Here is a 12,244-nt window from a genome sequence, read left to right on the forward strand (position 1 = left end):
CTTCAGGTTAATTGATCCAGACCAGATTGAACTAACCTAAACAACATCTTAGGATATATATATATATATAAAATTAATTTCATCTTAATTCTAATTTTCTTTAGCATAGAAAAATTAGTATCTTCCTTTCATTTTGTTACCACTCAACACATAATAATAAATGTGAAGATGAGATGGATATAAGTTGGTTTCACATATACCCATCGCCCTAATAATGATTAGAAAAACAACTAACCTAAATTCTATACATTTACTCTTATTAAATAAAAAAATAAAAATAATCTTATGTATATTTTCATAGTTATTCATATTGTAAGATGAATTTCTAGAAAAGAGTTGTGTTTGAGAATTTAGTTTGTCCGACGTTTCGGGTGGACACTTCACCCGTCATCAGGGACATAAAAGCTTTGAGATGATGTGAAATAAATAAATAAATTGAATTAATTATTAAAATTTTATTTCGGGTGGGCACTTCACACGTTATCAGGGACATAAAAGCTTTGAGATGATGTGAAATAAATAAATAAATTGAATTATTTATTAAAATTTTATTAAAATCAGTTAAATTTCTTGACAAGAGGAAACAAAATAAAAGGAAGTGGAGGCAGGAATCAGTCAAGATACGATAGGACAAAATATGAAGTCCTAAAATTAAGATATTAATGAGACTTATAAAATATTAATGATCCAAATTTATGAAGGGAATGAAATGAAAATACAGATTTATAACCAAAACACAAAGATACAGTGAAACTTTGACATCTATTAAAAAATGGAAAGTATTGAAACTATAAAAATGAAGAATGAAACAAACTAGCCCAAATGGTGTAGTTTATTTCTAAGAAAAGATGTGACAGTTACTCACTTTCCTAGAGTGAGTAACATTGAGGCTGAAAGGCCATTTTTAACATCAGAAGCAATGAGGAAACCCTAACATCCAAAAACCTAACCCTAAAAATTGAAACACCAAAAGGCTTGTGGGCCTCACCATTCTATTATTCTCCTCACAACACCCATTCACATAATCTCAAAGTTTGTATGTCATTGATTAAAAATCAACGAGGGTCCACCGAAAATGTCGAACAAACTAAATTTGCAAAGACAATTCTTTTCCAAATTTCATCTTACAAAAATAAAAATATTGAAATATCGAAAAATCGATGCTCAATGTATCCACTAAAGATGTTCCCTATTATATTAAATAAAGGCCAAAGAAAAATCACACAGCCATATTTCCTTCTCGAAAATTTTGAAATTTGAAACAAGAACAAAACTCCCCACGACTGTTTTTTAAAATTCCGTGTCAAAAAAGGTTATAAATAATCACTTTCCCAGGACAACAATTTAAAAGATATAAATCAAATCCACCCAAAACGAGTAGAGCCCCTTCATAACTTGATTGTGTAAACCTAACAACTTAATTTCCTTCCAAAGCAATTTTTCATAGGTTGTTTATCTGACTACTAATACCTTCCTTCTAGTCCTTCATATTTCAAGTCTATATGAGGCTAAGTAGAATGCAAACGGTTAACAAATCCTCCATGCCAAAATATTGCTCTAAATTGACAAGCCACAATATATACCAAATTGCGTCCAAGTTGCTACTAACTACACATCGTTTAGAACACTCGACTGGCTAATGCAATACAAACGAAGGGTTATCAAACGTCAATGGCATTATAAGACAACGCATTTGTTGCATTTTGTTCTCTATTAAAAGAGGAAAGATGAGTTTTAATACAAAGTAGTCAAGCATGTGGTAGCTAAGTTTCATTGTCAAGTCAACATTCCATTTTATTACATATAGAAATATGTCAGTTGAAAGTTACAAGCACCAAGTTTTTTAATACAAGAAACAATGGATCTGTTTTAAGTTCTTTCGCTGAGTTTTGTGAAGTCATGAATATAAATGTATACAGTGATCTTAAGGTTGTTTGATATAAAAATTGGTGTAGTAGTATTCAACAGCTCATGAACTGAACATAAACATAACAGTTCTAGGCCACAAAAACTTTTAACAGCAAATTCTGACCAGCACTGTGGCAAAAGTTTTGATAAGTAAATGTAAACCTTTTATTGAAGGTAAACAATTGTTTGGCAAAGGAAAAAAAACATAGATATGCTTACGATCAAGAAACCTTATAGATGTAGAGTAACATCATGGATACCCTTAAATTGTAGGTCAAATTATTAATGTAAACATCAAATGGAGAAGGGGTGTCCAGCCTCACAAACTTCAATTTACATATTGAGATCCAAAGATGATTATATGTGTCGATATACAAAGGAAGCTCAACCTCCTTATAGATGGCCATTTTAGGTTGGAGTTAAATGTGGGACTGGAAAAATAACTTGAAAAATCAACACCTAGTTCTCAACGATGCCTGATTCTAATAATTTTCATTTTAATTATTAGCACCTGCCTCACACACCTTACACATTTAGTATCAACCATCGTGCAATAACTCCATAACCTAAACAATTCAGGAACCTGTGTAGTTATGTATTATGATAATAACTTCATTAAGAAGAAATGATGTTTAACAATCACCCATTCCTAAAGTCTACGACAATCAACCGTAAAACTACAGATCACTGCCCTCTTGGCAGAATTGTTTTGCTTGAAATAGAATGGACTAACCACCTAAGTTAAATACAATTACATTCTAAATCTAAAGCTCACATGCCATCAATATTCCATTAACACTGAGAATATTAAATAAGAAACAAATGCATTTCACATTGTCGATTAGGCATCATGAACAGAAACAAATTACATTTTCTGGATAGACCTTACTGAACAATTACTTAAATCAGCATCATCTCACTTGTGTAACTAAACTTTACTAGCTGTGTTGTACAATCTTCACCTTGCTTTCAATTTTAAGCATAAACAGCCTGTCCACAGCATTTCATTCCATGCATTAGTTTTATAAATTATGTCAAAAGCTTTCATATAAGTCAAAATTTAACACAGCGTGAAATGTTAAAAAATTCCTTAACATAGAATTTAAACTTTCAATGTGTATGAATTTAAATTTCCAATGTGCATGTGTGGACAGAACCATAACGTACAAACTGTCTGGGACTCTGGACAGAGAACTGGTTGACTAGAGGAATGAGAACAATTTAATTGGTTAACCTAGTTTTTCTCGTGAATTTATGTTTTCTAAACTTGGCATGTTTCTCCTTATTTCTTCTTACATTTTTCCTTGCATTCTCACCAATGACGGAACTTGGGATGATTTTGACGATATGAATCTGATACTGAAAATAGACAATAAATTGAACATGAATATCTGATTCTTGAAGAGGACTGTAAATTCACCTTCTACTTAAAGAAACCATTTATCTTTTTCAATGTAATGCATTTCTTAGGGAAAACAGCTGAGCACTTCCCCTCATTCTAACGATGGTATCTAGAGTAAACCGGATTCTTCACATCAGTTACAGGAATAGAACCTGGCTGGGGAGGACAACACTATCATACAACCACTCAGACTAGACCCAATTGACATGTGGCTGCTTTATCTGTGCATGATAACAATGAAATTATTGATGCCTCGTATATAGGCAATTGTCTATCATAGTTACCATTTTTTACTGCTGTTGTGAAAATGATCAAGACTTACTAATAATTATGCAAGAGATCTAGATTTACTAATACTTCTTTGGTATCATGCCAAGCATATGGGCATCGTGCTTCCTATTTATAGGAATGTTTGAATGAATTTATTATGTACTGACATATACTTTTTAGTGACTAAAGCACTTCTTAATGATTAGACCATTACACATACTTCCACATCCTCTCTTAACAGTCATACTCAAAACTACGCTAATCTTATTTCTAAATATTCTGACCTATTTTGACTAAGAAACTTACTAAGTATGTCTACAATCTGCTCCTAAATTTTACAACATTGCAGTTCAATTTGCTTGTTCTCCACCTACTATTGGAAGAAGCAACAATGCACTTCCACATGGTTGGTGCAATTTGTCGAATGGTGTTGTCATTGATGTCAATGTTAGCCATAAGTGCATCCTCCTTGGAAGCAGTGAAGGAAAGTCTTGACTTGAATGCTTTATCTTGAATGCTTATAATAAACGTCAGATTACAATAATGGGAAATTCCAACCACGAAGCCCAGCACTTGTTAAAGTTCATCTGAGCTTTCGTCATAGCTATGATGACCTAATCTGTTCAAGGATAGCATAAGTGGACAGGCTGCATTGAGACCTTTCCATCGATACATTATACTTTGAAAATGACCTCCTGGACAATAAGTTATTACTGTTTGATTAACAACAGCCAAGAGGACCCAAATATGGGGCTTTTGACCCAAAACTCCATGTTATTAAAAATATGCATGGGTCATAGGTTCGTATGCTTGTATTGTTTAAATAAATAAATTAAATTAAAAAGCAGGGGGAAAGCCTTGTTTGATGGCATATTCTATGTCATCATTCCAAAAAAAAAATTGACATGAAAGCTAATACCATGGTTGGCCCAGGTATTCATCCACAAACAATTTTGCAAGTTGTCCATAGACAACAAACGTCCATGTAGAACAGGCGTGATAATTAAAAATAAAAAGATAAAAATAAAAATAAAACCATGGTCAGCCCAGGTATTCATCCACAGAATTTGTCAACGGTATTCATTGAGCTGGCATGATTTGATCAATATAGTTTGCATATGTAAATAATGGCCGAATATATCCAAAAGCAATGTCACATGGTTCGGGTTCGAGTTTGGATTCGACAATGATTAGGTTCGGATTGAGTTCGAATGTTTTAATGAGGTTTGTCATTAGGTTCGTCTATATATATTAATTTAAAATGAATTATACGATAAAATAGTAAGAAATCAACATTAGTAAACATCAAAAATGCTATCACAGGCATGGAAACTGCAAGGATAAATTACGAGCTTGAGTTGCGATAGGAAGTTACGAGTTTTGGTCTATGGACTTGGTCAATGGCTATGAGGTTCGATGAGGTTCGCCGAACCTCAATTTTTTTTTACGGTTCGCCAAAATTCGAACCTCAAGGTTAAAGTTCGACGAACCTTGTGACATAGTCCAAAAGTGCATTGATTTGTCTTAATGATTCATTTTAGTGAAGAACTGATCTGTAACGGTTGCAGTGGAGTTTCCATAGCAGATTACGTAGATAGGACAGTGTCCCTGCACAAATTGTTCTCGGGTGTGGTTCTGGTTCAGATGTCAAAGGGCTATAATGCCAAGGATTGCAAAGGCAAGCTCTGTTTCAGCTCAGTGTGTCGGTTTAAATTTTTCGTTGTTACGATGTTCTGGTTCTGCTGGAGTAAAATTATAATATAGCAAGTGGAAAGGGATTGGTCAATGGTAGTCCCCGTCATCAGAAAGAAGTTGACTGTTGAATGATCGTTGTTTGTCCATGACAACATATTGGCTCTGATTGTTGATTGACACATAGGTCTGACTATTAAACACATAAGTTGGACGTTACTGCCTAGTCACTTTGAGGAAGCTCTGTTTGCTTATGTTCGAATATGGAAGACTTGTGGTGGCTGAAGAGTTTCGACCGTTGCCAAGTTTCAATATGAAATTCGTGACAATCTAATTACCTGTTTTGGAAAGAGCTCAGAAGACTAATAGCCCTGTCACTGAAAGTTCGAAATATCAATGTCAATTCAGGAAGCATAAAGTAGTCTGACTCTTCACCATGACCAGATGATGATGAAGTATGATATAACTGAACTAAAATGAGTTGTATCATGAAATTGATCTTTGACTGTGCATAAAATGAGCATTGGCATATTGGACTAATTGTTGAACACGTGAACAGAGTTACGGAAGTCCCTACTGACTGAGTTGTGTTAACATTGTTCCTTGTGGTTCGGCCCTATGACATGATGCATGTCGAATTGTCATGAAGGTGTCGTCTAGCACTTGTCTCTGATGTTTGTAACGAAATCAAACCATGTTTCAATCTCAAGCAGCATTCGAACCAAGCATGGTAAAATTTTTCTATGTGATTAAGTAATACAGTGCTTCGTCTACTCATATTGATCAGCAATCTGGTGGCTGAAGGCATAAGAAAACCTACCTATCATTGCTTGCCATATCTACTGTTTGAAGTATTTATGCTCACCAGATTCTTGAGCAAACTGATTGAACATTTGTCTAGTATAATTATAGCTGAGCATTCTGAAAAAGAATTCACTATCTGCCAGGAGAATTGTGGTTACTTGTCCAACTGAGAAATCAGAGTTTGGGAATCAGTATTTCTGCTTAAAACAGAATTAAGGTTTGTACTACAGAGATGAAGATCTTGGATTTGGCTGACTATTTTTCTAAGAGAGTAATGCTGTTTCTTAGGATTGATATTGCCAGAATTTGAAGGTTGTTGATATTATGATAAGGCTGCTGATGTTGTAGGGTTTATCTTGTTTGTCGGAGCAATTGGATACAATCAGGATCTGTTCATTGATGTTGATGTGGTCAGAGGTATTATTTTTGCTTTGTGTTACAGGCCAGCTGAGTTTAGTTGCAGGGAAGTAGTGTTAATTATTATGTGACAAAGGCAGTGCAGAGATTTGTGATCATCCAGAGTTTCTGTTGTTTGTTGACTTGTTGTTGAGTAAGCATGTCAGTGACTGTATGTGGTTGACAGCAGTCATACCAGTGTTGAAGAATGTAACTAGTGTCGGTCTTCATAATTATATTTGAATTGTATTTGTCAAAAGAAATAAAAATAAATTTTATTATTAAATAAATTTCCTTATAAAAAGCATGGGTTTCATGCTTGGTCAATTGTTTTTAGGTCAAAGTCTCCATTGAAGACTTCTAAGGTTTATGTTAAGTGTCCTTGTCCATGTCACAATGTAAAGAACCCTTCTTGGGAATTATTTGTCAAGAAAGAAAATTATTTTAATGTAAATTAGGTCAATTAGGCCTCCTCCACCAAGTCGGCCTCATTAGAAGAATTCAATCACCTAAGATGACTATATATAAGCAACAACTCGACTCATTTGGAGGACATCTCACACAAGTTCGAATTGAAGTAGCTAGGAAGCAGAAAAGGTGCAAAGTTCAAGAAGGAAGCTGGAATCGAAGTTTTTGGGTCTCTCTCTCTCATGTGCCATGAAATTCTGAAGCTGCATCACGGTCGAAGCTGTGAAGTTGCTGCATCAAGGATGGAGCTGTGAAGCTCCTGCATCAAGGTCGAAGTTGTGAAGCCCTTGCATCAAGGTCGAAGCTGTGAAGCTACATCAAGGTTGAAGTTGTGAAGATGCTAGGCTGAAGCTATTGAAATTGCTAGATCGAAATTGCAGTCCTGAAGCTGGGTCGAAGTTCTATTGCCGAGAAGCCGAAATTTTTGTATTGTTGCTAGTTTGAAGCTACTAGAGAAGAAGAGACTACTAAATCATCTCGGAAGGCTGACTTGGTGGAGAAGGAAGGTTTGTTGGTCTAGGGTCTTGGTCTATCTCATTCGAATTAATGAAGGAAGAGTTCTTGACTATGTTTTCCCCTATATAGGGGTTTTGCCCTGGTTGTGCGCCTACATTTGGTGTCCTTGATCTTCGTGTTTTGGTAATTGCTTGATGAATGAAGATAAAAGAACATTAAAAAACAATAATAACTCAAAAAAATCACAAGTAATTATCAACAAAAAAAATCTTTCTGCCTTTCTGATTTTCCAACATCATATCAGAGCTAAGGTGAAGAAGAAGAAAAAGTCAGTTTAAAGATGTATTGCAAGGTAAAAGGAGATTGAAGGAAGATCATTAAAGGGGTCATATAAGGGGATAAGCCTACTATCTACAAGAACTATGTCCAACTCAATGAAGTGAGAAAAAAAACTAGAAGGAGTCTCCAACTACAGGGCATGGAAAAAGAGGATAGATCTCATCCTCTAGAAGAATAAAGTTTTGAATTTAGTTTTAGTAAAACTCAAGAAGCCTATAGATGAATCAAGTGAAGCAGAGAAAACAAAGTTCAGAGAAACCGAAATATTGGCCATGAACCTAATAGTGGATGGAGTAAAGGACAACCTCATTCCATATATATCCAACATAGATTTCACTCAAGAAATGTATGAGGCTCTATCCAAATTATTCACAATCAAGAACATTGGTCAAATTGCAAGCCTCGAGAATGAATTAAGAACTATTAAGATGACGAAGGACGATACTGTGGCATCCTTCCTTATAAGGATATCTAGAATCAGAGACGAACTTCAAGCAATAGATGAAATTGTACCAAAAAAAGAGCTCGTGATTATTGCCCTTCTAGGACTACCAACATCATGGAGTGTCTTTGCATCAAGAATCAACAGTTGGAAGGATACTCCAACATTCAAACAAATGTGGAATGCATGTAGTCAAGAAGAGCCAGAATATCGTTAGTAAGCAACAAGAAGGAGGATGAAGAGGAGAACATCTCAAATGCCTATTCTACTCATCACAAGAAAAAGGGAACCTTCAAGAAGTACAAAGGACCAAAAAAGAAAGTAGACCTATCAAAGATCGAATGTTACAATTGTCACAAGATGGGTCACTACAAAAGTCATTGTCCAGAGGGTCCAAGGAATAAGAAGAGAGATAGGGGTCAAGCAAATATTGACGATGAAGCTCCACCAAAGAAGAACAAGATAGAAAAATCTGAAGTCAAAGACTTATTTGCTAGGGACTCTTAGGAGCTCTATCCCTTACATATCCTTCTATTCTAAGTTTTGAATTGTTTTCCTTTATTTTTTGATTTCTAGAACTTGCAGGTCCAACATGTCTTATTACAACACCTTTTATTTTTAGTTGTAGGTTTCCCTCAAGATTGGATTGGGAGACTCAACCAATTTACCAAAAGATAAGTATTTTGTTCTTTGTTTCATCTTTTCATGTTTGGTTTCTCACAACAAGAATTGTTTGAATTATATGATAATAACCTTTTATATTTTCCATGTTAGGAAAGCTTGTTGAACACTCAAGGGTTATGGAGAAGACTTCAAATGATAGACTTCAAGCATGGAAGAAGTTCTACCCTTCAAGAATTGATGTCATGCAAGGTTTGTTAAGGAACAACTCGAGGTATGTCTTAAACTATAAGCTTTTTTATCAAGTTCTATTAATGCAAAAGGTACGGTCATTCTTTCTTTTAGAATTTGCTTTACATTACTAACAGTGTTATGTCTAGGGTTTTGAATCACAAAGATTCTTGTTAGGGAGATTAATCATTAGATTGAATCTACCCTCATTATATTATCATTCTTGCAGAACCCTAAAAAGGTTCACCGTAAAACCCTAACCTAAGGGTATGTTGATGCTAATATGAAACCATACTCTACTTAGGGTTGTTGATGAAATCTAAAATTCCTATTCTTTTGATGTTTTGGTATTATTATGATATAATCTCTAGTCCTTTATGGTTTGCTATCCAAAGTTATGTACTGAATCCCTAGATCTTTGTGGTTTGACGAATTAAGGTTTATGAGAAAAACCCTTATAATATCTATAATAAGATCCTAGGAATGAAGCCCTAGGTGTATGTTCGACTATCTGATCAAAACCCTAGCCTGGTCAAAATTGTTGTATGTCTAACTTTAATGTATTAATATATGTGTCCTGGGTTTACCTAGTAGATATTGTTGTATGCTTGTGCATGATTATTGTTAATTTAGGTATATTCTATGCTTAGAGCAACTTACTTCAATTTTTCATTTTAGTCCAATGACAATATTCAGATTAGCAATCACCTCAGCATGATAGTAAAGTGCAGATAGAATATAAACATAAACATCAGAAGACAAGCGAAGACAAGAGGACACAAGATGTGGCACCAGCAAGGGGCAAACCCCAATGTGGGGAAACCCTTGATCAATTCTTCTTATATTCTTCAATAGTTCAACAGAGAGAGAGATAGTACAAATATACAAATCTTAGACAGCCACAGTAAATCCATCATTCTACTAATGATGACTAATCTAAGATGCATCCCTGACAACATTCAATAAGAGTGATCTTGCATATCCCCGTTTAGTAGATCATCAATCCAGTAGTCCTCCTTACAGATGCAACATTCCACTGATGGATTGCAGCTCCTACAGACTTCAAGCACTTATGAAGAGTAGATGATCAATGTTGTTGCAATGATCCTCTAATTGCCTGATCCTGATATTAAAGTAAGGGCACAAGGAGAAGCCCTTTAACCTTTCAGGCTGTTAGACAACTAAGCCCTTCAAGGGTAGCAGTCCACCTAAGAGAGACACTCCTAATCAACGTTGCCACCTATACTCGATGTACATTGCAGTGCTGCTTCACTAATCATGTCAAGGCTGCCCATCTGGCATCTTATACATGTTGAAAGAACTAAAACATATCTACAGGTTAGTGCACAAGCTCTAGCACCCTAAACATACTCCACAATCCACATATTTACTATGGATAGCCTTCATGTAGTACTCCAATGATATACTGCCTTATAGGGTCTGAACGCAGCACTTGAAGAGGCCTCCAACTGTTGGCTATGTCCTGCGGCCTAGCCCAACAGTTGATTGAAACCTTGTCCCTTCACACAGTGACCCAATCAGCCTTTAAACAACAGAGATTTCCATGATGCTAGACGCTGATATATATAGCTCCTTTTAATGCTGCGTATAGGGCCCTTTAGGGCTTTCTGTGCAGCGTATTGTAGTCAATGTTGCACGAAGCGGGAGCGAAGCGGAAGCGGAAGCGGAAGCGTCATTTTCCAAAAATCTAGGAAGCGAAGCGTCCGCGGAAGCGTCTGCTATATATATATATATATTTTTTATATTTTTTTGCATTTATACTCAAAACAAACATCCCAAATACCAAATTAATTGTAGAAGACATGAAAACATGCATATTTTTGCATAAATCAAGATAGATATGGCATCCATGATTCCATTGTAGTTACTAGTATGTACAACAATCATCTATATTCTAGCTATTACAAACATACATCAAATTTTTAAGCATATTATAAAACATAAAACATAGAGCATATTATGATTTATCTAGCAAGTGAGCAACTGTCAACATTTGTCATGTCCAAAATTCAAATAATAATGTTTACAAAATATGTCACTTGGTCACCGCCAAGCCAAAAAGGTTCAAAATTCAAATTCACAAGTCTACAAGTCTAATGAGTAATCTATGACAAAAAGTAGTAGATTGTGAATATATCTACTAATCTCTCCTCCTTCCACCACGAATAGAACCTGGTGGCGGGCCTCCACGTGGTGGCAATGAAGAAGATGGTGCCTCTGGAAGTCGTGGCACTGAAACTGATGAAGAAGAACCCCCTGCTGTTGGTGTTGAACCATGGAACCTAGGAACCAAGGGACCAGATGAGGGAGCATCTGCTATATTTATATTTTTTTTTGCTTTCATTTGTCACCCTAACCCAAGGTGGACCCACCCCCAACAAGCAAACTCACCTAAAATTTAAAAAAAAATTGAAAAAAAAACGATTTTCTAAATGCTTTTCCGGAAGCTTTTCTGGAAGCGTCTCGGAAGCGTCTGGGAAGCGTCTGGGAAGCGCCTGGGAAGCGCCTGGGAAGCGTCTGGGAAGCGCCGTACGAAGCGCGCTTCGGCGCTTCGGAAGCGCCAACGCTTCCAAATTTCCAGGAAGCGTCTAAAAATTTCGGAAGCGCGCTTCCGGGGGCGCTTCCTGGGCGCTTCCGTACGGGGCGCGCTTCGGGCCTAGGATCCGGGGGGGGGGGGCGCTTCCTGCAACATTGATTGTAGTTCCTTGGACAGCGAATGAATCACACAACAAACTGCAGCTAGATTGACAACGTAATACATCTCCCATTTTTCCTACGGCCAAATCTCCTCACTGCTGCTAGGGCTTCATGACCTTTGACTAGACAGTGTATAGAACTATTCTCAATACAGTGGCTAAAGTCTCCATTATGATAGTGGATTAGGACCTTTAAGGATTGCGGATTAGGAGCTACTCAGACATCAAATCAAGGCTCTCTTTTGTTGTGTTTAAGGGTCCCTTGTGACGGCAAATTATGACATGCAACTAGGGCATTTAGGACATCGTATGAGGGCTTATCCTTCAGCTGTGTGTAGGTCTCTTTTTACTATGGCTAGGGCTCCCTCTAGGACTCCTTAGATCTACATTGAAGCTCCCTTAGACTAGAGAGCCTTTTCTTGAAAGACTTGAGGGCTTACACTTCACTGCCCTCCTTGACTGCAGCTAGGGCACATTTACCTCAGGACTACATAGAGG

General features: G+C 36.4%; 1 protein-coding gene across 4 annotated transcripts in view; it reads right to left on the reverse strand.

The window, feature by feature from the left end:
* Window positions 1-2,470: 2,470 nt before the first annotated feature.
* LOC149138028 (uncharacterized) overlaps window positions 2,471-12,244 on the reverse strand; it is a 329,683-nt gene continuing 319,909 nt past the window's right edge. For all 4 annotated transcript variants that reach the window (XM_089448539.1, XM_089448541.1, XM_089448542.1 and 1 more), the window contains one exon: window positions 2,471-2,898. The gene's annotated coding sequence lies outside the window, so the exon portion shown is untranslated. The remainder of the gene's footprint in view (window positions 2,899-12,244) is intronic.

This window comes from Pinus tabuliformis, chromosome X (genome assembly GCF_031772625.1).
Source record: "Pinus tabuliformis cultivar Carrire ecotype Pingquan chromosome X, CPIR1, whole genome shotgun sequence".
Classification (NCBI taxonomy): Eukaryota; Viridiplantae; Streptophyta; class Pinopsida; order Pinales; family Pinaceae; genus Pinus; species Pinus tabuliformis.